Genomic DNA, 25,207 nt, shown 5'->3' on the forward strand with positions numbered 1-25,207 from the left:
AGAATTTTGTAACTGTGTACAAAATGTTACTGTGTGATGTAAATGTGTACAAATGTAAGTCATATGTATGTAGTGTTATTGAATAATTAAGAGAATAAGGAGTAGATAAATTTTCTATATATTTTTTTTTTTTTTTGCATTTTAGTAGCCTGTGGCGTCTATGCATATGTAGCGTAAGGAACACGACTTCAGTGTGATAAATGATTCCTATGAATTAATAATATTTGTTTGTAATGAAAAAAATTAGTATCGATTATTTTTTCCATTACCAAAAAACGTTATGTATCCCAACATAAACGTAAATGTATTATCTTCTTCTTCCAATCACTTTCTAGGTAGTAGAGAAGTGGGAACTCTTAGTAGTCACTTAAATTTAAAAAAAATTCTGCATTGAAATATATTATTAAATTGCATAAAAACTGTAGCTTGTAGAGTGAAACCGATATCAATTTGAAAACAGCGACGAAGAAATATTCATAATTACGTTCAAAAGCCTAGTTCATAAGAAAATATAAAAAAAAGAATTGTGTAATTCGTTATAATTTAAATAAAGTCTAATTTTGCATATTTGAAAACAATACGTGTTTTTTCACTCACAGAACTTTCAGACAGACGTAATTATATATGGCTGTGTTTATAATTGAATCGGTTTTTAATTGTTGAGATGCCTATTCAAGAGCGATACAAGAACAAAAAAAAAAACTTTTCAAATCTAAAAGAAGAATACTTATCAACCTTTCTTTTCAACACACAAGGAGTCCTTTTTATTATTAATTACTATCACAACTAAGAGAAGAAAAAAAACTTTTACTATGTGTTTTTAAATGAAACAAACTATATTCATGATTTTCTCTCTTTTCTTTCTCAGTATCTACCAGCCAATTATATTGCTTGAAGATCTCATTAAATAAATGTTATCCCATATAGATTCCGATTAATTGTTGTAAATTTAAAATAATTTATTATATATATTCTATTTTCTGCAACGGTAGATTCAAAATTTTGAACTACCTCGTGAGTATTGCTTATTTATCAACATCTCACAAGTAAAAACTTTATTTCTTATTTTATTTAAAATCACATTTCTTAAAATGTTTTAATAATTTATATACCTAAAAATTCAAACTTTTTGAAAATGTTTTCACAAAAATGATAATAAATAATTATTCAAAGATATTTTTTGCATAGATATTTGGATAAAAGATTTTTATAACTGTGATCAACCGGTTTCGATGAGCTTGCTAATTTCTCGAGATACTGAGAAAGACCCAAAAAGTAAAATCAAAATTAAAAGAACTAAACTTTCGATCGCTCGCTTGAACAATTCGAGAGAATTCGAAATTATCGGAAAATATTATTTAAAAAAAATAAGCGGTTATATGAGTGATTTTGTTTCTTGAAATACTGTCTCCGGCACTAATTAAGTAGTGCAATTGATTAATGCAATTAAAAAAGAAAATTTAAGTTTCGGCTCTTGTATCTAAAATCTGTTTTTAAGTCTAATTCCGATCATTAGCTCCTATGTTATTGAGAGTTTTTATTTTCTTGATACGAAAACGAGATTAAAACAATATAAAGTTAAAACGAAACACTTTATGCAATAAATGCTAATAATAAGCCAGTAATGAATCATTATTTATTACACGATTTGATTTTTTTAAAACAGTATGCATATCTAGGCATGCCTGCTGTGAATAAAATTGCTTAGAGTGGTGCTGATTAAAAATTAAAATTGTAAAAAAAGAGATTAAAATGGGCAAATTTTTAAAGCATATTTTTTTAGATTACCAGAGATTCTAACTTGTTACGCTTTGTAAAAAAAATATTTTCTAGCAATATCGAAATAAAAGTTTTTTTTCTTCTTCATATTTTGTAATATATGACTTATTGAAAATATCATAAGAAATGCAGCACTATTTTTGTTATCACGTGGTGACGCTTTTAAAGAATGGGTGTAATTATCCTAATTCCATATTTAACCAACGTCTCCACACGATTCTTTGTAAGTTGTCCGATCTGATCACTATGAAGGTAAACCAATTAGTGAAAGAACCATTTAATATGAAATCTATTAAAAATTAGAAAGAGGTAGAAAATATATGTCTAAAAATTTGCTTAATTTATTAATATAATTGGTTTGTTTTATTTACTTCTCAACCACTACAGATTCAATTCTCAAATATACATGATAAATTTCTCTCACGTGCTTTTAAAATAGAATTTGGGTCCACGCGCACAACTTTTTAAATAATCTGAGCAGACTACTTATAAGAAACCACGTGGAGGCTTTCTGATGTGGGAGGTGATGGTTTTACTCTTCAATTCGCTACCAATTGATTTAAATTTTGCAGAAAGCAGAGCAGTTTTTTATATTTGTTTTATTATTGAAAGTGAATTCAACGAAAGATTTTCCTTTAAATATGAACTACTTGAAATGTAAGTCATAGTAGTACTTTACGTTAAATGGTTCCTATGAAGTGTATAATAATATTTGTAATGGAAAAAATAATATAGGTTATTTCTCCATTACAAACATAACGTATCAAATCATGCACTAAAATGTATTATCACATTTATCTTACCACTTACTACGAAGCAGAGAGGTGGCAGCTTTTAACATTCACTGAAATTAAATTTAAAAAAATCCTTGGTAGATATTTATTATTAAATTGCATTAAAACTGTTTCTTGTAGAGGGATATAGATTGCGGATTTGAAATCAACGACGCAAAAATATCCAAAAATTTCGTTCAAAAAACTAATACATTTGATAATAAAAAATGTGTCATTCATTATGGCGTGAGTAAAGGCACATTTTGCATGTTTGAAAATGGTAGGTGTTTCTACGCTGACCGAACTTTCAGACTGACACAACTAAAAATAATTGTGCTTATATTTGAATCACTTTTTAATTGTTAAAAAAACCTGTTCAAGAGCGATACCAGAACTGAAAAAATTTTCAGATGTAAAAGAAGAATACTTATCAACCTTTTCTCTGAACTCACAAGAAGTCCTTTTTATTATTATTTACTATCACAACTTAAATCAATCAACAAAAAATATCAATGAAATTGATTATAATCATGAATTTTTCGCTTTTTCTTACTCAGTATCCACCAGCCAAATTTTTTGCTAGAAGACACCTTTCATAAACCTTTATAATATAATCAATATAAGTTAACGTATGCATTTTTGAAATTATTTATTAAATATATTCTATTTTCTGCAGCGGTAGTTTCAAAATTTTGAGCAACCTCAGAGAATATAATTTATTTTTAAACATCTCTCAAGTGAAAGGAAGCAGAATATTTTATTTTAAAAATTTGAAATTACATTCCTTAAAATTATTTAACAATTTAAGTATCTTAAAATTCAAATATTTTTTAGACTTATTCACAAAAATAATAATAAATTAAAAATAATTATGTAAAGCTAGTTTTTACATAGATATTTCGATAAAAAATTTTTATACATGTGGACAAATTGTTTCGATGAGCTTGAAAATTCCTCGAGATATTGCGAAACACGCAAAAAGTAAAATCAAAATTAAGAGATCAAACTTTTGGTCGCTCGCCTATTCAAAGTTTTGGAACCATTTCGACAGAATTCGAATTTGAAAGAAAATTATTAAAAACATTTGTGGTTATATGAGTGATTTTGTTTCTCCAAAAACAGTCTGCTGCATTAATTAACTAGAGCAAATAATTAATGCAATTAACTAATGAATATTTAAGTTTCGGTCCCTGAATCATTAAAATCTGTTGTTAGGACTAATACCAATCATTAGTTCATATTATAATTCCGATCATTAGTTCATAATTATAAGCCTCTAATAAATCATTATTTAAAAACTGTGCATGATCAGGTTTACCACGAGTGACCAAAATTGCAAAAAGTGGTGACGATTAAAATTTAGAATTATAACAAAAGATATTAAAATTTGCAAATTTTCATAGCATATTTTTTTTAGATTATTAAAAATGTCAACTTGCTGATTTTCCTTTAAATATGAACAAGTTGATACGTAAGTCATAGTGTTATTGAATAATTTAAAAGATAATAAATAAATTTTCTACCACTTTTTACACTGCCTGTGGCGTCTACGTATTTGTTGTATAAGGAACAGGACATCAGAGTTCCTTTGAATTATTAATGTTTGTAATGGGAAAAATTCACATAGATTATTTTTTCCATTACGCAACAAACGTAATGTATTGCATCATAAACGTAAATGTTTTTATCTCCATCTTTCTTCACTTTCTACGTAGTAGAGAGGTGGGAACTCTTAGTTGTCTCTCAATATAAATTTTAAAAACTTTTGCGTAAAAATATATTATTAAATTGCATAAGAACTGTAGCTTGTAGAGTGAAACCGATATCGAATTTAAAAACAGCGACGGAGAAATATCCATAATTACGTTCAAAGAGATATAGAAAATATAAGAAAAAATTGTGTAATTCCTTATAATGCAAATAAAGGCTCCTTTTATACATTTGTATTTTCACGCTCAGAACTTTCAGACAGACGTAATTATATTTTGTTGATTATATAATTGAACCACTTTTTAATTGTTGAGAACCCTATTCAAGAGCGATACAAGAACAGAAGAAATTTTCAGATCTAAAATTAGAATACTTATCAACCTTTTTTCTGAACTCACAAGAAATCCCATTTATTATTAATTACTATCACAACTAACTGAAAGAAAAACTTTTTCGAAATATTTCAGTGAAACAAACTATATTCATGAAATTTTCTTTTTTTTTCCCTCTCACCAGCCATTTAGATTGCTAGAAGACACATTTATTAAACGTTTGATTTACACAATAATTTCCAAACTATTTAATATCTAAAATTATTTATTAAATATATTCCATTTTTTGAAACGGTAGTTTCAAGGTTTTGAACTATTTCTGAGAATATTATTTATTTCTCGACATCTCTCAAATAAAAGGAAGCAGTAATTTTTACTTTATTTAAAATTACATTTCTTAAAATGTTTCAATAATTTATCTACCATAAAGTTTAAAAATTTTTAAAACGTATTCACAAAAATATTGACAAATTATAAATAATTATTTAAAGCAATTTTTTGCATACATACTTGGATAAAAGAATTTCATAACTGCGTACAAAATGTTTCGATGAGCTTGAAAATGCCTCGAGATACTGGTAACTTTAATTTACTAGTCGTCGTAAATGATGCTATAAATACTTTATTTGGAAATTTTAACTTTTAATTTTATTAACTTTTATTTTTATTATTATTTTACTATAAAAAAAGTTTAATCATATATCGACACTATTTTAGTTACATATTGTTCGATAACAATAATTTGTAAAGCTGGGTTAAATTTTGAATCCTGATTTTAAAATATGCTGTTAATGGGAATTTGTTTATGCTTAACAACCTTAAAAAACAACCTTAAACGCTAATTACTGTAAAAAAATAATAATTTAGGTTCATAAAATAACATTATAAATTTTACAATTGCTTATAGATGTTTGAATTTAAAAGAATAGAATCAAAAAAATCATAAATATTTAGAATAACTACTTTAAAAACTACGTTATGAAATTCGGAGAGTTTTATCTATTAATTATTTAAACTTTTCATTTAAGTTTTTCTTTTCTTTGACTTTATCCATTTTTTAATTTTTTCGTCTGCCTTTCTTTTTGATGTAAGGGCTGCTTCAATTTAGATAGTGAATTCTTATAAAAGTTCTGAAAAACAAAATAAGCGTATTACTGTTTTATTCACTGCGGAATATCGTCCCTCTAATCCATAATAAGTTCTTTGATGACATTTTTTGATTTTCTGTCCCATGCACACTCTGAAAAATGTTCTCAAATTCCTGACACACTTCCATCCATGCTGCTGAAGGAACAATTAATCCTCCCTTAAAATAAGAGAGCACTTGGTAGAGGCAGGGCAATTTCAAAATCTTTCTAATCGGCAATTCAAGCAAACGATTTCTCAGATCAATCTTCATAATCTTCTTTCACGAAATGCTTACTGCGTATTTTATATTTTACTGGCTCATTTCGTTTGCAACGTTGAAGCCATTCTTCACATAGCTGTTCATTTATTTTACGGAACACGCGGAAAATTATATTTTTTCCCTGTGTGTTTCTATCAGAATTTTTGCAAGTTGCAATCGCATGGCATGTCGTTAATAATTTTAAATTCACTTAAAAAAACTGGGAAAAATCATTATAAAAAACAACTAGAGCCCCTGAATTAGACAGGCCGACTTATCAATTATTGTTGGAGCAAAGAGCCAACATAAGCACAGCGAATAAATATTTTCAAGTGGTAGTTTATTAATTATAATTCTTGGTTTAATAAGTTCTATTTAGTAGATTTTAATCCACCACTATTTGTAAACAATGCGTAGGCTTATATAATTCACCACTTTGTAGTACTTACATCATGATTTACATTTTTAAAAGCAAGCAAATATTGTCAACTAGTGGCAAAAGTTACTTTGTAGTTATTTACCGTTTTTTAAATTATTTTGGCGTGTCCTCAGCAGTCGGTATCTCTGCAATAACATAACGAATACTAAAATAACGTTAACTTGCGAACTTGTTTGCTCCAATATTGCTTGATAGGTCAGCTCTGATAGTATAGGAGCCTTAAAAACAACGAATGTCTTGGAATACGTCACAAATAGGAATGCCCCATTATTGGACCGAACTTGAAGTAAAAGTTCAAGCTTAGCGCTACTGTGACTTCACAGGCGAAAATCGGAAGTTTGGCGCGGCGAGAGTTTCGCCAAATGAATGATCCTTCTATTCTCTTTAGCCCTGGTATCCACCAGACAAATTTATTGCTAGTTGATACCTTTCATAATCATAAACGAATCAACAAAACTATAACTTAACTTAAATTTAAAATTATTTATTAAATATATCCCATTTACTGAAGCGGTAGTTTCAGAATTTTGTACAACCTCAGTGAATATTATTTATTTCTCAACAACTCTCACGTAAAAGGATTCTGAATATTTTATTTATATATTTAAAATTACATTCCTTAAAATGATTTAATTATTCATATATCTTAAAATTCAACTATTTTTAAAACGTATTCACAAAAATAATAAAAAATTATAAATAATTTTTTAAAGCTATTTTTTGCATGGATACTTGGGTAAAAGAATTTTATAACGGTGCACAAAATGTTTGGATCAGCTTTAAAATTCCTCGAGATATTGCGAAACAGGCAAAAAGTATAATCAAAATTAAGAGAACTAAACTTTTGATAGCTCGCCTGTCCAAACTATTGGAGCCATTTCGACAGAATTCGAATTTGTCGAAAAAGAAATTATTTGACAAAATGTGCTGTTATATGAGTGATTTCTGTTTTTTAAAAAATATTATGTGCTGTATTAATTAACGAGTGCAAATAAATAATGCCACACATAATTACATTAAAAAGGAATTGGAAAATAAAAAGAAAAATTGTGTAATTCCTTTTAATATAAACAAAGGCTCCTTTTGTATATTTGAAAATACTTGTTTTTTCACGCACAGAACTTTCAGACCGACGTAATTATATTTTGTTGTGTTTATAATTGTGTCACTTTTTTATTGTTGAGAAGCCTATTCAAGAGCGATACAAGAACAGAAGACATTTTCAGATTTAAACGAAGAACACTTATCAGCTTTTTTTCTGAACTCGCAAGAAATCCTTTTTATCATTAATTACTATTACAACTAACAGAAAATAAAAAATTTGTCGAAGTCTTTTAATGAACCAGACAATATTCATGAAATTTTCTCTTTTTTTTCAGTATCTACCAGCCAATTATATTGCTGGAAGACACCTTTATTAAAACGAGAGTGAGTTCTAGGAGTTCAAATTATTTACAAATTTAAAATAATTTATTAAAAGTTTTTTAATCTATGAAACGGTAGTTTCAAAATTCTGAACTACTTCAGTGAATATTACTTTTTTTAGCATCTGTCAAGCAAAAAGAAGCTGAATAATATAATATATTGTCAATTTCAGCTTCAATATAATATAATGTTCAGCTGAAGCTGAATAGTATAACATATTAAAAGAAGAAATGGCTCTGCAACTGCTTTAGCAACAGAATGGTGTTGCTGCTGATGATGATAGAATTATATGCTCATTTAACACTAGGTTTATGGCACGCGTCATTTTGACGCATTTCGAATTTTATAAAGAAAATTACAAAACCCGTTTGCATTTTTTTTATCTCTTGTAATGACTTTCATCCGTTGATCGAAGTAAATATAAATTGAAGTCTATTTTCTTCAAAAGCGTTGAAATATTTAAATTCTCTTTGTGATATACCTATCTCTACGGATATGCGTCAATTTCAGACAGACTTGTAATTATACATTGTTGTGTTTATTATTGAATTAATTTTTAATTGTTGAGAAGCCTGTTCAAGAGCAATACAAGAACAAACAAAAATGTTGAGATCTGAAAGAAGAATACTTATCAACCTTTCTTCTGAACTCACATTAAGCAAATTTTATTAATAATTGCTATCACAACTTAAAGAAAAAATAAACTTTTTCGAAGTACTATATCTATGAAATAGACTATATTCATGAATTTTTCTCTTTTCTTTCTCAGTATCCACCAGTCAAGATTTATAGCTGGAAGATACCTTAAATAAACGTTGAGTAAGGTAATAAAATATTTTTAACATTTACTAACTAACTAATCAGGTTTTTTTCAGAGTACCTATCCATGAATGGATATCTGTTCTTTCATCTAAATTGAGAATATGTGGTGGAAGGGAAGGGAGGCGCTGCGTTAACATTAAGTTATATCTCAGAATGAACAATAATTGATAATATCAAGTCTGGGTCATACATAAAAATAAATCGCAAGTTGATACATAATAAAGGGAACAAATTGAAGATAAAGAAAAAATATTTACACTATTTACAAAAGGGGGAAGACTCCCTGTGCACTCTCTCGCCTCCCCCCGGCGTAGCCGGGCTTCATTGGTGCAAAGAACACAGTTTGTCTAGGGCAGTGGGGATAGTCATGATTATCCGAAATGCTTAGAGAGAACACAGTCGCTTAAGAAAAAAGCTGTTATCGGGCTGAAATTTTTATTGTTATCTATGAAATCAATGTCTAATAACTTATTGAATTCGCATGTTGAACAATTTTTGGCACCTTTAAAAAAGGATGCATTGAGTTTAAAGAGATACTCGTCTATTTTGTCGATTTTGAGGTCATTATAGAGGGTGTTATTTCTGACAAACCAGGGAGCCCCAGTGATTCGTCTTAGGGTTTTGTGTTCGAAGACTCTGCGTTTCTTTTTTTGTGTATTTGTAAGCATTTTTAACATTTGCTTCATTTGAAATTCTTTATTAATTATATTTTATTTTCTGAAGCGGTAGTTTTAAAATTTTGAACAACTTCAGTGAATATTATTTATTTTCTAACATCTCTCAAGTAAAAGGAAGCTGAATAATTTATTTTATAAACATAAAATTACATTCCTTAAAATGATTTATATATCTTAAAATTTATATATTTTTAAAACGTATTCACAAAAATAATAATAAATTATTAATAATCATTTAATTATACCTTTTGCATCGATGCTTGGATAAAAGAATTTTATAACTGCGTACAAAATTTCTCGATGAGCTTGAAAATTCCTCGAGATATTGCGATAGACGCAAAAAGTAAAATCAAAATTAAGAAAACAAAACTTTTGGTTGTTCGCCTGTCCAAAGTATTGGAACCATTTCGACAGAATTCGAGTTTATTTTGAAAGAAAATTATTAAAAAAATGTGCGGTTGTATGAGTGATTTTGTCTCTTCAAAAACAGTCTGCTGCACTAATTAACTAGTGAAAATAATGAGTGCAAATAACTAATGAATATAATCATTAAAATCTGTTGTTAGGACTAATTCCGATCATTAGTTCATATTATAATTCCGATCATTAGTTCATAATTAAAAGCCTGTAATAAATCACTATTTATTACTTGATTTTATTATTTTTTTTAAAAACTAAGCATTTTCAGGTGTGACTAAAATTGCAAAAAGTGGTGACGATTAAAATTTAGAATTTTAACAAGAGATATTAAAATTTGCAAATTCTTATGGCATATTTTTTTAGATTATTAAGAATGCCAACTTGCTTCACAACTTGCTGATCTTCCTTTAAATATGAACAAGTTGATATGTAAGTCATAGTGTTATTGAATTATTGAAAAGATAATGAATAAATTTTCTACCACTTTTTACACTGCCTGTGGCGTCTACGTATATGTTGAATAAGGAACTCGACATCAGAGTTCCATTCAATTAATAATATTTGTTTGTAATGGGAAAAAGTCATATAGATTATTTTTTCCATTACGCAGCAAACGTAATGTATTGCATCATAAACGTAAATGTTTTATCTCAATCTTTCTTCACCTTCTACGTAGTAGAGAGGCGGGAACTCTTAGTTGTCTCTCAATATAAATTTTAAAAACTTTTGCGTAAAAATATATTATTAAATTGCATAAAAACTGTAGCTTGTAGCGTGAAATCAAAATCGAATTAGAAAATACCGAGGAAGAAATATCCATAATTATGTTCAAAAACCGAATGCATTAGAAAATATAAGAAAAAATTGTGTAATTCCTTATAATGTAAATAAAGGCTCCTTTTATACGTTTGTTTTTTCACTCACAGAACTTTCAGACAGACGTAATTATATTTTGTTGAGTATATAATTGAACCACTTTTTAATTCTTGAGAAGCCTATTCAAGAGCGATACAAGGACAGAAGAAATTTTCAGATGTAAACGAAGAATACTTATCAACCTTTTCTTCAGAACTCACAAGAAATCCTTTTTATCATTTATTACTATCACAACTAACAGAAAAAAAAACTTTTTCGTAGAACTTCTTTGAAACAAACTATATTCATGAAATTTTCTTTTTTTTTTTTCCTCTCACCAGCCATTTATATTGCTAGAAGACACCTTTATTAAACGTTTGATTTAGACATTAACTTCCAAACTGTTTAACATTTAAAATAATTTATTAAATATATTCCATTTTTTGAAACGGTAGTTTCAAGGTTCCAAACTACTTCTGTGACTATTATGCATTTCGCAACATCTCTCAAATAAAAGGAAGCTGTAATTTTTACTTTATTTAAAATTACATTTCTTGAAATGTTTCAATAATTTATCTACCTTAAAATTTAAAAATTTTTAAAACGTATTCACAAAAATATTGACAAATTATAAGTAATTATTTAAAGCAATTTTTTGCATACATACTTGGATAAAAGAATTTCATAACTGCGTACAAAATGTTTCGATGAGCTTGAAAAGTATTCGAGTTACTAGTAACTTTAATTTACTAGTTGTCGTAAATGATGCTATAAATAATTTATATGGAAATTTTAACTTTTATTACTGAACTTTTATTTCTTAACTTTTATTTTTATTAACTTTTATTTTCATTATTATTTTACTATAAAAAAAGTTTAATCATATATCGACACTATTTTAGTTACATATTGTTCGATAACAATAATTTGTAAAGCTGGGTTAAATTTTGAATCCTGATTTTAAAATATGCTGTTAATGGGAATTTGTTTATGCTTAATCATAAGGAAAAAACAACTAATTACTGTAACAAAATAATAATTTAGGTTCATAAAATAATATTATAAATTTTACAATTGCTTATAGATGTTTGAATTTAAAAGATTAGAATCAAAGAAATCATAAATATTTAGAATAACTACTTTAAAAACTACGTTATGAAATTCGGAGAATTTTATCTATTAATTATTTAAACTTTTCATTTAAGTTTTTCTTTTCTTTGACTTTATCCATTTTTTAATTTTTTCGTCTGCCTTTCTTTTTGATGTAACTGGGCTGCTTCAATTTAGATGGCGAATTCTTATAAAAGTTCTGAAAAACAAAATAAGATACGAAAATCGGAAGTTTGGCGAGGCGAGAGTTTCTTCAAAGGAATGAACCTTTTATTCTCTTTAGCTCTGGTATCCACCAGCCAAATTTATTGCTAGAAGATACCTTTCATGAACATTAATTAACATAATAAAATTTAAAATAATTTATTTCATATTTTCTATATTCTAAAGCGGTAGTTTCAAAATCTAGATTAATATTATTTATATTTCAACACCTCTCAAGAAAAAGAAAGCTGAATATTTTATTTATATATTTAAAATTACATTCCTTTTAATGATTTAATAATTTATATATCTTAAAATTCAAATATTTTTGAAACGTATTCACAAAAATAATAATAAATAATTATTTAAAGCTATTTTTTGCATAGCTACTTGGGTAAAAGAATTTCATAAAGGTGCACAAAATATTTCGATCAGCTTGAAAATTCCTCGAGATATTGCGAAACAGGCAAAAAGTAAAATCAAAATTAAGAAAACTAAACTTTTGATTGCTCTCCTGTCCAAACTATTGGAACCATTTCGACAGAATTCGAATTTGTCGGAAAAGAAATTATTTAATAACATGTGCGGTTATATGAGTTATTTTTGTTTTTTAAAATACTATGTGCTGTACTAATTAACGAGTGCAAATAATCAATGCCATTGACTAATGAATATTTAAGTTTCGGTCCATGACTCATTAAAATCTGTTCTTAGGACTAATACCGATCATTAGTTCATATGCTACTCAGAGTTTTCATTTTTTTGCAGCGAAAGCGAGATACAAGAACGATAAAGTTAAAACAAAAAACTTTGCGCAATGAATGCTAATTATAGGCTTGTAATAAATGATTATTAATTACTTGATTTGATTTTTTTTTAAAGAACTATGCATATCCTGGTTTACCACGGGTGAATAAAATTGCGAAAAGTGTTGACGATTAAAATTTAGAGTTTTAATAAAAGATTTTGCAAAAATAATTAGCAAATTTTAACAGCATATTTTAATATGAACATCTATAAGCCATAAAGTAGTGTTATTGAATAATTAAAAGATTAATGAATAAATAAATTTTCTACCATTTTTTGCGTTTTTGCCACCTGAGGCATCTATGCATACGTTGTGTAAGGATCACGACTTCAGTGTGATAAATGATTCCTATAAATTAATAATATTTGTTTGTAATGTAAAAAATTTATAGCGATTATTTTTTCCGTTTCAAAGAAACGTAATGTATCGCATCATAAACGCAAATGTTTTATCTCCTTTTTCCTACCACTTTCTACGTAGTAGAGAGGTGGGAACTCATAGTAGCCACTCAAATTAAATTTTAAAAAAATTCTGCATAGAAATATATTATTCAATTGCATAAAAACTGTAGCTTTTAGAGTGAAACAGATATCGAATTTGAAAACAGCGACGAAGAAATATCCATAATTACGTTCAAAAGCCTATTGCATTAGAAAATATAAAAAAAAAATTGTGTAATTCATTATAATGTAAATAAAGGCTAATTTTGCATATTTGAAAACGATACGAGTTTTTTCACTCACTGAACTTTCAGACAGACGTAATTATATATGGCTGTGTTTATAATTGAGTCACTGTTTAATTGTTGAGATGCCTATTCAAGAGCGATACAAAAACAAAATATAAAAAAACTTCTCACATCTAAGAGAAGAATACTTATCAACTTTTCTTCTGAACTCACAAGAAGTCCATTTTATTATTAATTACTATCGCAACTAAGAAAAAAACTTTTACAATGGGTTTCAATGAAACAGACTACATTCATGAATTTCTCTCTTTTCTTTCTCAGTATCTACCAGCCAATTATATTGATTGAAGACACCATTAAATAAACGTTGATAAATATTAGTGTTGTGATAATTTTTTGTAAATTTAAAATTTTTTAATAAATATATTCTATTTTCTGCAGCGGTAGATTCAAAATTTTGATCTACTTCGTGAGTATTCCTTATTTCTCAACATCTCTCAAGAAAAACCTGTATTTTTTATTTTATTTAAAATTACATTTCTTAAAATGATTTAATAATTTATATACCTTAAAATTAAAATTTTTTTAAAACGTTTTCACAAAAATGATAATAAATTATAAATAATTATTCGAAGCTATTTTTTGCATAGATATTTGGATAAACGAATTTTATAACTGTGTACAACATGTTTCGATGAGCTTGAAAATTCCTCGAGATATTGAGAAAGACCCAAAAAGTAAAACCAAAATTAAGAGAACTAATATTTTGGTCGTTCGCCTGTCTAAACTATTGGTGCCATTTCGACATAATTCGAATTCGTCGGCAAAAGAGATCATTTAAAAAAATGTGGTGTAATATGAGTGATTTTGTTTTTTTAAAATATTGTCTCACTAATTACCTAGTGCATATAACTAATGCAAATAACTAATGAATGTTTAAATTTCGGTCCTTGAATCATTTAAATCTGTTCTAGGGACTGATTTCGATCGTTAGTTCATATGCTATTCAGAGTTATTTTTTACGAGATACAATCAAGATAAAGCTGAAACTAATCACTTTACACAATGAATGCTAATTATAAGCCAGTAATAACTCATTATTTACTACTTGATTATTTTTAATAAAAAACTATGCAGATCCAGGTTTGCCACGGGTGACTAAAATTGCAAAAAGTGGTGATGATTAAAATTTAGAATTTTAATAAAAGATATAAAAATGTCAAATTCTTATAGCTTATTTTTTTAGATTATTAAAAATGCCAGCTAGCTTCGATTTATATCGAGTATTATCGAAATTAAAGTTATTTTTAGCTTAGCTTTTTCTTCTTCATTTTTTTGTAATCTAAAATATATTATTGTTATCACGTGGTAACCTTTTTCAAGAGTGAGCGTAATTATTCTAATTCCTCATGTTACACTCTTCAAATCGCTACCAATTTATTAGAATTCGTCAGAGAGCGGGGCAATTGTTATTTCTAGCTTACTGTTGAAAGTGGATTCCGAAAATGATTTTCTTTTAAATATGTTCAAGTTGATAGGTTAGTCATAGTGTTATTGAATAATTAAAAGGATAATAAATAAATAAATTTTCTATCACTTTTTACATTTCAGTCGCCTAAGGCGTCTATGTTGTGTAAGGAACTCGACTTCAGTGTGATGATTTCTTTGAATTAATAATATTTGTTTGTAATAGAAAAAATTAGTATCGATTATTTTTTCCATTGCAAGAAAACGTAATGTATTGCATCATAAACGTAAATGTATTATCTCCTTCTTCCAACCACTTTCTATGTAGTAGAGAAGTGGGAACTCTTAGTAGTCACTTAAATTAAATTTAAAAAAATTCTGCATAGAAATATAATATTAAATTGCATAAAAACTGTAGCTTGTAGAGTGAAACCGACATCGAATTTGAAAACAGCGACGAAGAAATATCCATAATTACATTCAAAAGCCTAGTGCATTAGAAAATATAAAAAAAGAATTGTGTAATTCGTTATAATGTTAATTAAGTCTAATTTTGCATATTTGAAAACGATACGTGTTTTTTCACTCATAGAACTTTCAGACAGACGTAATTATATATATTGCTGTGTTTATAATTGTGTCACTTTTTAATTGTTGAGAAGCATATTCAAGAGCGATACAAGAACAGAAAAAAAACCTTTTCAAATCTAAGAGAAGAATACTTATCAACCTTTCTTTTCAACACACAAGCAGTCCATTTCATTAGTAATTACTATCACAACTAAGAGAAGGAAAAAAACTTTTTACTATGTGTTTTAATGAAACAGACTATATTCATGAATTTCTCTCTTTTCTTTGTCAGTATCTACCAGCCAATTATACTGCTTGAAGACGCCATTAAATAAATGTAATTACACATTGCTCATCGCACAATGTTTGTAAATTTAAAATCATTTATTATATATATTCTATTTTCTGCAACGGTAGATGCAAAATTTTGAAGTACTTCGTGAGTATTGCTTGTTTCTCAACATCTCACAAGTAAAAACTGTATTTCTTATTTTATTTAAAATCACATTTCTTAAAATGTTTTAATAATTTATATACCTAAAAATTCAAAATTTTTGAAAATGTTTTCACAAAAATGATATTGAAATATGAATAATTATTCAAAGATATTTTTTGCTTAGATATTTGGATAGAAGATTTTTATAATTGTGATGAACATGTTTCGTTGACCTTGAAAATTCCTCGAGATATTGAGAAAGACCCAAAAAGTAAAATCAAAATTAAGAGAACTATACTTTCGATAGCTCGCTTGAACAATTCGAGGGAACTCGAAATTATCGGAAAATATTATTTGAAAAAAATAAGCTGCTATATGAGTGATTTTGTTTCCTGAAATTCTGTCTCCGGCACTAATTAAGTAGTGCAATTGATTAATGCAATTAACTAAAGAAAATTTAAATTTCGGCTGTTGTATCTAAAATAGGTTTAAAGTCTAATTCCGATCATATGTAACTCAGAGTTTTTATTTTCTTGATACGAAAACGAGATTAAAACAAGATAAAGTTAAAATGTTACTGTGTACAAAATGTTACTGTGTAATGTAACTGTGTACAAATGTAAGTCATATGTTAGTAGTGTTATTGAGTAATTAAAAGAATAAGGCATAAATAAATTTTCTACCATTTTTTGCATTTTTGCCACCTGTGGCGTCTATGCATATGTTGTGTAAGGAACACGAATTCAGTGTGATAAATTATTCCTATGAATTAGTAATATTTTTTTGTAATGGAAAATATTATTATCGATTATTTTTTTCATTACAAAAAAAAACGTAATGTATCGCATCATAAACGTAAATGTATTATTTACGTAATGTATTATGTACGTGTTTTTTCACTCACAGAACTTTCAGACAGACATAATTATATATTGCTGTGTTTATAATTGAGTCACTCTTTAATTGTTGAGAAGCCTATTCAAGAGCGATAAAAGAACACAAAAAAAACTTTTCAGATCTAAAATAAGAATACATATAGACCTTTCTTCTGAGCTCACAAGAAGCCCATTTTATTATTAATTACTAACACAACTAAGAAAATAAACTTTTACTATGTGTTTCAATGAAACAGACTTTATTCATGAATTTCTCTCTTTTCTTTCTCAGTATCTACCGGCCAATTATATTGCATGAAGACACCTTTAATAACAGTCAATGGTCAGATGAAAAGATTAAATTGTTGATGTTGAAGTGGGGGGGGATCTCTGCTACTCGCTTTTATCCCAAAGATTAAATTATTGAATATTTAAAATAATTTATTACATATATTTTTATTTCTGAAACGGTAGTTTCAAAATTTTGAACTACTTCGCGAGTATTGGCAATTTCTCAACAACTCTCAAGTAAAACCTGTATTTTTTATTTTATTTAAAATAGCATTTCTTACAGTGATTTAATAATTTATATACCTTAAAATTCAAAATTTTTGAAAATGTTTTCACAAAAATGATAATACATTATAAATAATTATTCAAAGCTATTTTTTGCATAAATATTTGGATAAAAGATTTTTATAATTGTGTACAACATGTTTCGATGAGCTTGAAAATTCCTCCAGATATTGAGAAAGACCCAAAAAGTAAAATCAAAACTAAGAGAACTAAACTTTTGATCGCTCGCTTGAATAATTCGAGAGAATTCGAAATTATCGATAAATATTACTTAAGAAAATAAGCAGTTATATGAGTGATTTTGCTTCTTGAAATACTGTCTCCGGCACTAATTAAGTAGTACAATTGATTAATGCAATGAACTAAAGAAAATTTAAGTTTTGGCTTTTGTATCTAAAATCTGTTTTTATGTCTAATTCCGATCATTAGCTTATATGTAATTCGGAGTTTTTATTTTCTAGATTCGAAAACGAGATTAAAACAATATAAAGTTAAAACTAAACACTTTATGCAATAAATGCTAATAATAAGCCAGTAATGAATAATTATTTATTACACGATTTGATATTTTTTAAATAGTATGTATATCTAGGAATGCCCGCGGTGAATAAAATTGCTAAGAGTGATGCTGATCAAAAAATAAAATTTTCAAAAAAGAGATTAGAATGTGCAAATTCTTAGAGTATATGTTTTTTAGATTACCAGAGATGCCAACTTGTTTCGCTTTGTAAAAAAATTATTTTCTAGCAATATCGAAATAAAAGTTATTTTTAGTTTGGTTTTTTTTTTCGTATTTTGTAATATCTGACTTATAGAAAATATCATAAGATATGCAACCATTATTATTGTTCTCACGTGGTGACGCTTTTAAAGAGTCGGTGTAATTATACAAATTCCATAAGTTTTACTCTTCAATTCGCTACCAATTTATTATTCAAATTTTACAGAATGCTGAGCAGTTCTTACTTTCGATTTACTATTTAAAGTAAATTCCGCAAGTGATTTTCCTTTAAATATGAACAACTTGAAATGTAAATGCATCATTCTCTATGTAAAAATTAATTCGACTTTTTGTTGATATTAGATTTCTGACTTTACAGAGTAATCAATTAACACATATACATACAGCATTTCAGACAATAAAATTAACACATTATTTGCTCTGAAAAAACATAGTTTAAAAAATTTTCTAGTCAAAAATATTCATTTAAATACCATTTTAAACTAATAAAATAATTTACTAGTTGTCGTAATTGATACTATAAATACTTTATTTTAAAATTTACAGTTTTAAGTTTTATCATTAAACTTTTATTCTTTAATTTTTATTTTTACTATTATTTTACTGTAAAAAAGGTTTAATGCATGTATCGGCACTATTTTAGTTACATATTGTTCGATAACAATAATTTGTAAAGTTGGGCTAAATTTAAAATCCGGATTTTAAAATATAAAAACCGGCACGGCTAAATTTAAAATCCGGATTTTAAAATATGCTGTTAATGGTAATTTGTTTATGCTTAATCATAAGGAAACAACAAACTTAAACGCCAATTACTGAAACAAAATAATAATTTAGGTTCATATAATAATATTAGAAATTTTACAATTGTTTATAGATGTTTAAAATTAAAAGAATATAATTAAAAAAAAAACATAAATATTTAGAAGTTTTTCTTTTCTTCGACTTGATCTATTTTTTAATTTTTTCGTCTGCCTTTCTTTTTGATGTAACTGGGCTGCTTCAATTTAGATGGCGAATTCTTATAAAAGTTCTGAAAGACAAAATAAGCGTATTACTGTTTTATTCACTGCGGAATATCGTCCCTCTATTTCATAATAAGTTCTTTGATGACACTTTTTGATTTTCTGACTCAAATTCCAGACACACATCCATCCATGGTGCTGAAGGAACAATTAATCCTCCCTGAGATAAGAGAGCACTTGGTAGAGGTAGGTCAATTTTAAAATAATTCTAATCCGGCAATTCAAGCAAACGATTTCTCACATCAATCTTCATAATCTTCTATCAAGAAATGCTTACTGCATATTTTCTATTTACTGGCTCATTTCGTTTGCAACGTTGTAGCCATTCTTCACGTAACTGTTCATTTACTTTAAGGAACACGCGGAAAATTATATTTTTTCCCTGTGTGTTTCTATCTGAAGTTTGGTGCGGCGAGAGTTTCTCCAAATGAATGAACCTTCTATTCTCTTTAGCCCTGGTATCCACCAGCCAAATTTATTGCTGGAAGATACATTTCATAAACACAAACGGATCAAGAATACAATAACTTAATTATAATTTAAAATTCTTTATTGAATATATTCTATTTTCTGAAGCGGTAGTTTCAAAATTTTGTACATCCTCAGTGAATATTATTAATTTCTCAACATCTCTCAAGTAAAAGAAAGCTGAATATTTTATTGTATACATTTAAAATTACATTCCTTAAAACGATGTAATATTTTAACACTTTACCGACCGGCCGTCGATTAATCGACGTTTTGTTCTCAGCGCTTACCGACCGGTCGTCGATTAATCGACGTTTTGTTCTCATCGTATACCGACCGGCCGTCGATTATTCGACGTTTGCTCCCCAGCGCTTACCGACCGGTCGTCGATTAATCGACGTTTTGTTGTCATCGTATACCGACCGGCCGTAGATTATTCAGCGTTTGCTCCCCAGCGCTTACCGACCGGTCGTCGATTAATCGACTTTTGACCGATCTGTGGTGACTACGTTTTCCACCAATTCAGCATGCCCTGAAAAAAATTCAGCTGTCGTTTTCTCGAGTGCAGCTGGGTGCGACCAGATTTTCCTGCGAAAAGAGTCGGGATTTTTCATCGTGCAGCTGGGTGCGACTAGATTTTCCTGCGAGGAAAGTCGGGATTTTTTCATCGATATGAAGGCAGGGATGCCAACTGCTCCGCTTTCTGGAAAAGTTCTAATAAAGTGGTAGCAAAATATTTTGTAAGATTAGTTAAAGAAAGATAGTTACGCCTACTTTTTAATACAGTAACCAGTATATTGATGATTTAACGTTGCATTTTATATCATATTTGTAATTTTTGATATTTAGTGGTGAAGTCCGCGCGTCAGTCTAGGCCGAAACCGAGCCGGTGTCTCGGACGATCTGCAGCTGAACGGGCGGTGAAAGGGCATAGTATGTTCGAACCGCTACCGGTCGGTAAAGTGTTAAAATTCAAAAGCGAGAACAGAAGAAATTTTTTGATCTCAATGAACACTTTTCAACACTTTTTCTGAAGCCAGAATAAGTCCCTTTTATCACTAATTACAACCGTAATTAACCCGTTTTGTCCCGACTTCATATATTGAAATGATACAAGAAGTGATTTTATGGAAAAGGTGGTATAATATATTATCGAAATTAATTGATTTTTCTACTGTTAGGGCAATCAAAAAGTCTTTGATAGATCAAAAAGTACTCGCTCCTTTTAATTCTAGATCTAGTCAGAAATAACTAAATCATTGTGGTATCTGAGAATCTTTTAATTCACCCAGATAAATGAAAAATTTGAAAAAAGTTTCCCACCACAATTAATGTCTTTGAAAAAAGGAACTGTCCTATATATATGACGCTGGGCGTTAACCGGTTAAACATTTCGAAAGCATTAAAATGTCTAGATCACAAACCCATTTTAAAAAGAAAGGTATTGCGATTTCACTCAGCCATATTAGTCGCATCAAGAATTCAAAACTCGGATCGATGTAAAATAATGCAAAATCAGAAAGAAGTGGACGGCCAAGCAAATTGAAGAAATCAGATTAGCAGAAGCTTGATAAGATGACAACAAAACCGGATCCACCAACACAGGCAAGCATGACTAAAGCTCTTAACGTGAGTCAGAAAGTTGTAAGCTATCAACTAAAACAAAAGTTGAAGAAAAAATGCTATAAAAAACCTAAATGTCATCATTTAAGTGAGAGATCGGTGCAGATTAGGAGGCAACGTTCATGGCCCCTCTGCAAGCTTCTCCGTAAGGACAGATGGCGAAAGTTCATTACAACTGATGAAGCTTGGATCTATCTATCTGATACCAATGCTAAATCTAAAGTTCAATATCTTAGTCGCGGGCAGAACAGGCGAGACTTGACACCTTCAACCACGGTGCCTCATCCTAAAGGAGTAATGGTTTGGATGGGCATATCCGCCCATAGTGCGACCAAACCTCGGTTTGTGAAACCTGGGGCCAAAATAAATTCTGAGTATTATATACAGAAGATATTAAAGCCCTTTCTTAAGGATGATTACTGCAGATTGTACTCTAATGGTGATGCTGTGTTCCATCATGACTCTGCTCCATCGCATGCATCTAAGGTCACCCAGAAATTCCTAACAGATCAGCAAGTGCAATTCCTGAGACCAGAACAATGGATTCCAAACAGTCCTGATGCTGCACCATGCGACTATTTCCTATGGGGACATCTGAAAAACAAACTGAATAAGCGAAGAATTTATACATTGAGAGGCCTTCAAAGAGCTATTAGAGAAGAGGTGAAGAAAATCCCCCAGGAAATCATTTTGCGGGCTTTAAAATCCTGGCCGAAGCGTTGTAGACAAATCTATTATGCCGGAGGTCGACATATTGAGAAGCATCGCTGAATTTATGAAATAAATTTTGGAAATAAAAACATTCAAAAATGATCCCTATATTTTTTTGTTACCCTGTAGTACATTAGAAAATATAAAAAAAGAATTGTGTAATTCATTATAATGTGAATAGAGGCTAATTTTGCATATTTGAAAACGATACGTGTTTTTTCACTCACAGAACTTTCAGACAGACGAAATTATATATTGCTGTGTTTATAATTGAGTCACTTTTTAATTGTTGAGAAGCCTATTCAAGAGCGATACAAGAACAAAATCAAAAAAAAACTTTTCAGATCTTAAAGAAGAATACTTATCAACCTTTTCTTCTGAACTCACAAGAAGTCCATTTTATTATTAATTACTATCACAACTAAGAGAAGGAAAAAAACCTCTTCTATGTGTTTCAATGAAACAGACTACATTCATGAATTTCTCTATTTTCTTTCTCAGTATCTACCAACCAATTATATTGCTTGAAGACACCATTAAATAAATATCAAGGCACACAGATGATCGTTTAAATTTTGTAAATTTATAATGTTATATTATATATATTCTATTTTCTGCAACGGTATATTCAAAATTTTGAACTACTTGCTCCAGACAGCAAATATATATTTTAAATTGGCAGTTTATCAATTGTGATTCTTGAATTAATAAATTCAATTTCGTAGATTTTTACCCACCACTATTTCTAAATAATTCGTGGGCTTATATGATTCATCGCTTTACATTACTCATGCTATACCTTTTAACCGGTTAACGCCCAGCGGCATATATATAGGACAGTTCCTTTTTTTCAAAGACATTCATTGTGGTGGGAAACTTTTTTCAGAAATTTCATTTAACTGGGTGAATTAAAAGATTCTCAAATACCACAATTATTTAGATATTTCTGACTGGATTTAGAATTAAAAGGAGCAAGTACTTTTTGATCTATCAAAGACTTTTTGAATGCCCTAACAGTAGGAAAACCATTTAATTTCGATAATATATTATACCACCTTTTCCATAAAACCACTTCTTGTATCATTTCAATATATAAAGTCGGGACAAAACCGGTTAAAAAGCAGAAAAAAATAGTCAAGTATTTGTAAAATTTGCTTGTAGTTTTTTACCGTTATTTTAATTATTTTAGCGTGTGCGGAGCAGTTGGCATATCTGTATTGCCCATTTATCAACATCTCTCAAGTAAAAGCTGTATTTTTTATTTTATTTAAAATGACATATCTTAAAATGATTTAATAATTTATGTACCTAAAAATTCAAAATTTTTTAAAACGTTTTCACAAAAATAAAAATAAATTATAAATAATTATTCGAAGCTATTTTTTGCATAGATACTTGGATAAAAGAATTTTATAACTGTGTACAACATGTTTCGATGAGTTTGAAAATTCCTCGAGATATTGAGAAAGACCCAAAAAGTAGAGTCAAAATTAAGAGATTTATACTTTCGATCGCTCGCATGAACAATTCGAGAGAATTCGAAATTATCGGAAAATGTTATTTTAAAAAAATAAGCGGTTATATGAGTGATTTTGTTCCTTTGTCTAAGGCACTAATTTAAGTAGTGCAATTGATTAATGCAATTAACTAAAGAAAATTTAAGTTTTGGCTCTTGCATCTAAAATCTGTTTTTTAGTCTAATTCCGATCATTAGCTTACATGTTATTCAGAGTTTTTATTTTCTTGATACGAAAACGAGATTAAAACAATATAAAGTTAAAACTAAACACTTTATTCAATAAATGTTAATAATAAGCCAGTAATGAATCATTATTTATTACAAGATTTGATTTTTTTTAAGAAATAGTATGCATATCTAGGTATGCCGACGGTGAATAAAATTGCTAAGAGTGATGCTGATTAAAAATTTAAATTTTCTAATAAGAGATTAAAATGTGCAAATTTTTAGAGCATATTTTTTTTAGATTACCAGAGATGCCAACTTGTTTCGCTTTGTAAAAAAAATATTTTCTAGCAATATCAAAATAAAAGTCATTTTTAGTTTCATTTTTTTTCTTCATATTTTGTAATGACTTATTGAAAATATCATAAGAATTGCAGCATTATTGTTGTTATCACGTGGTGACGCTTTTAACCCTTTCAATACGGCGAAAAATCAGTCCGAGTGCGCCCCATTACCTAGATCTTTTATTTCTCCTCGAAGCGATTATTAGATGAAACAACTTTTATGCCTAAAAGGTTGAAGGTCTAGGAGACGAATAAACGTCCCCATAACAGCGCACCATCAACAACAATGATTTCACTAGCTTCATTGATGGGACAGCATATGTCCCACCGTAAACCCAAAGCATCTGAACCCTGGGATAGGGCATCACCTCCTACATCAAAAAGCCTCCACACGGTCTTTTATAAGTAGTCCGCGCAGACAGTTTAAAAAGTGAACCAGTTGTGCGCATGAACCCAAAACCTTTTATAAAAGTAATTAAGAGAAATTTATCATATATATTTGAGAATTGAACCTGTAGTGGTTGACAAGTGAATAAGGCAAACCAATAATATTCATAAATAAAACAAATTTTTAGTCATATATTTGCTATCACTTTCTTATTTAACTAGATTTTGTATTAAATGACTAGTTCGGAAAGTGGATATCCCTCACAGTGGTCTGATCGGACTACCTATAAAAAACCGTGTGGAGGCTTTCAGTTGTAGTAGGCGTTGGATAGGGTATGTCTCGGGAGGAATTCTAGAGTCAATAACTCATTTTACTTAACATTTTAAAGATTATTTTAGGCAACGTTTTTTTTATTAACATTTTCATGTACATTTGCGATAACATTTTTATTAACATATTTATTTATTCGGAATTTATCTTTTCAGAATTAACAGTTGTAAAATAAGAACGGTAAAAAATTGAAAGTAGTGGATGAACAACAGTATCTAAAGTCTGGGTTTCTTGAGGGTGTGGTAGGGCTGGAAACAGTTCTTGCACAGTGCTACGTTGCAAGAGGTGCACACTATTTTCGAGCGTGCCTTTTTCTTCATTTTCGTGCACCATGGGCATCTTCTGCGCCTTTTTCCCTAGATTGAGAAACAGTTTCCAACATTGAAAAGTCTCGCTGTTGATGATGATATAATTTTGGAGGAAAAGGGCCTTTGCTTATTGACTTACTTGCTTTCATTTCCAAATGTCAGGAGACTTTCAGCAACAGCAACGAGGAATGGTAGTAAGGGACGTCTTCGTTCAGTAACGTCTTGACGAAC

This window comes from Parasteatoda tepidariorum, chromosome 4 (assembly GCF_982258835.1).
Source record: "Parasteatoda tepidariorum strain Cologne lab strain chromosome 4, Ptep-v5.0, whole genome shotgun sequence".
NCBI lineage: Eukaryota > Metazoa > Arthropoda > Arachnida > Araneae > Theridiidae > Parasteatoda > Parasteatoda tepidariorum.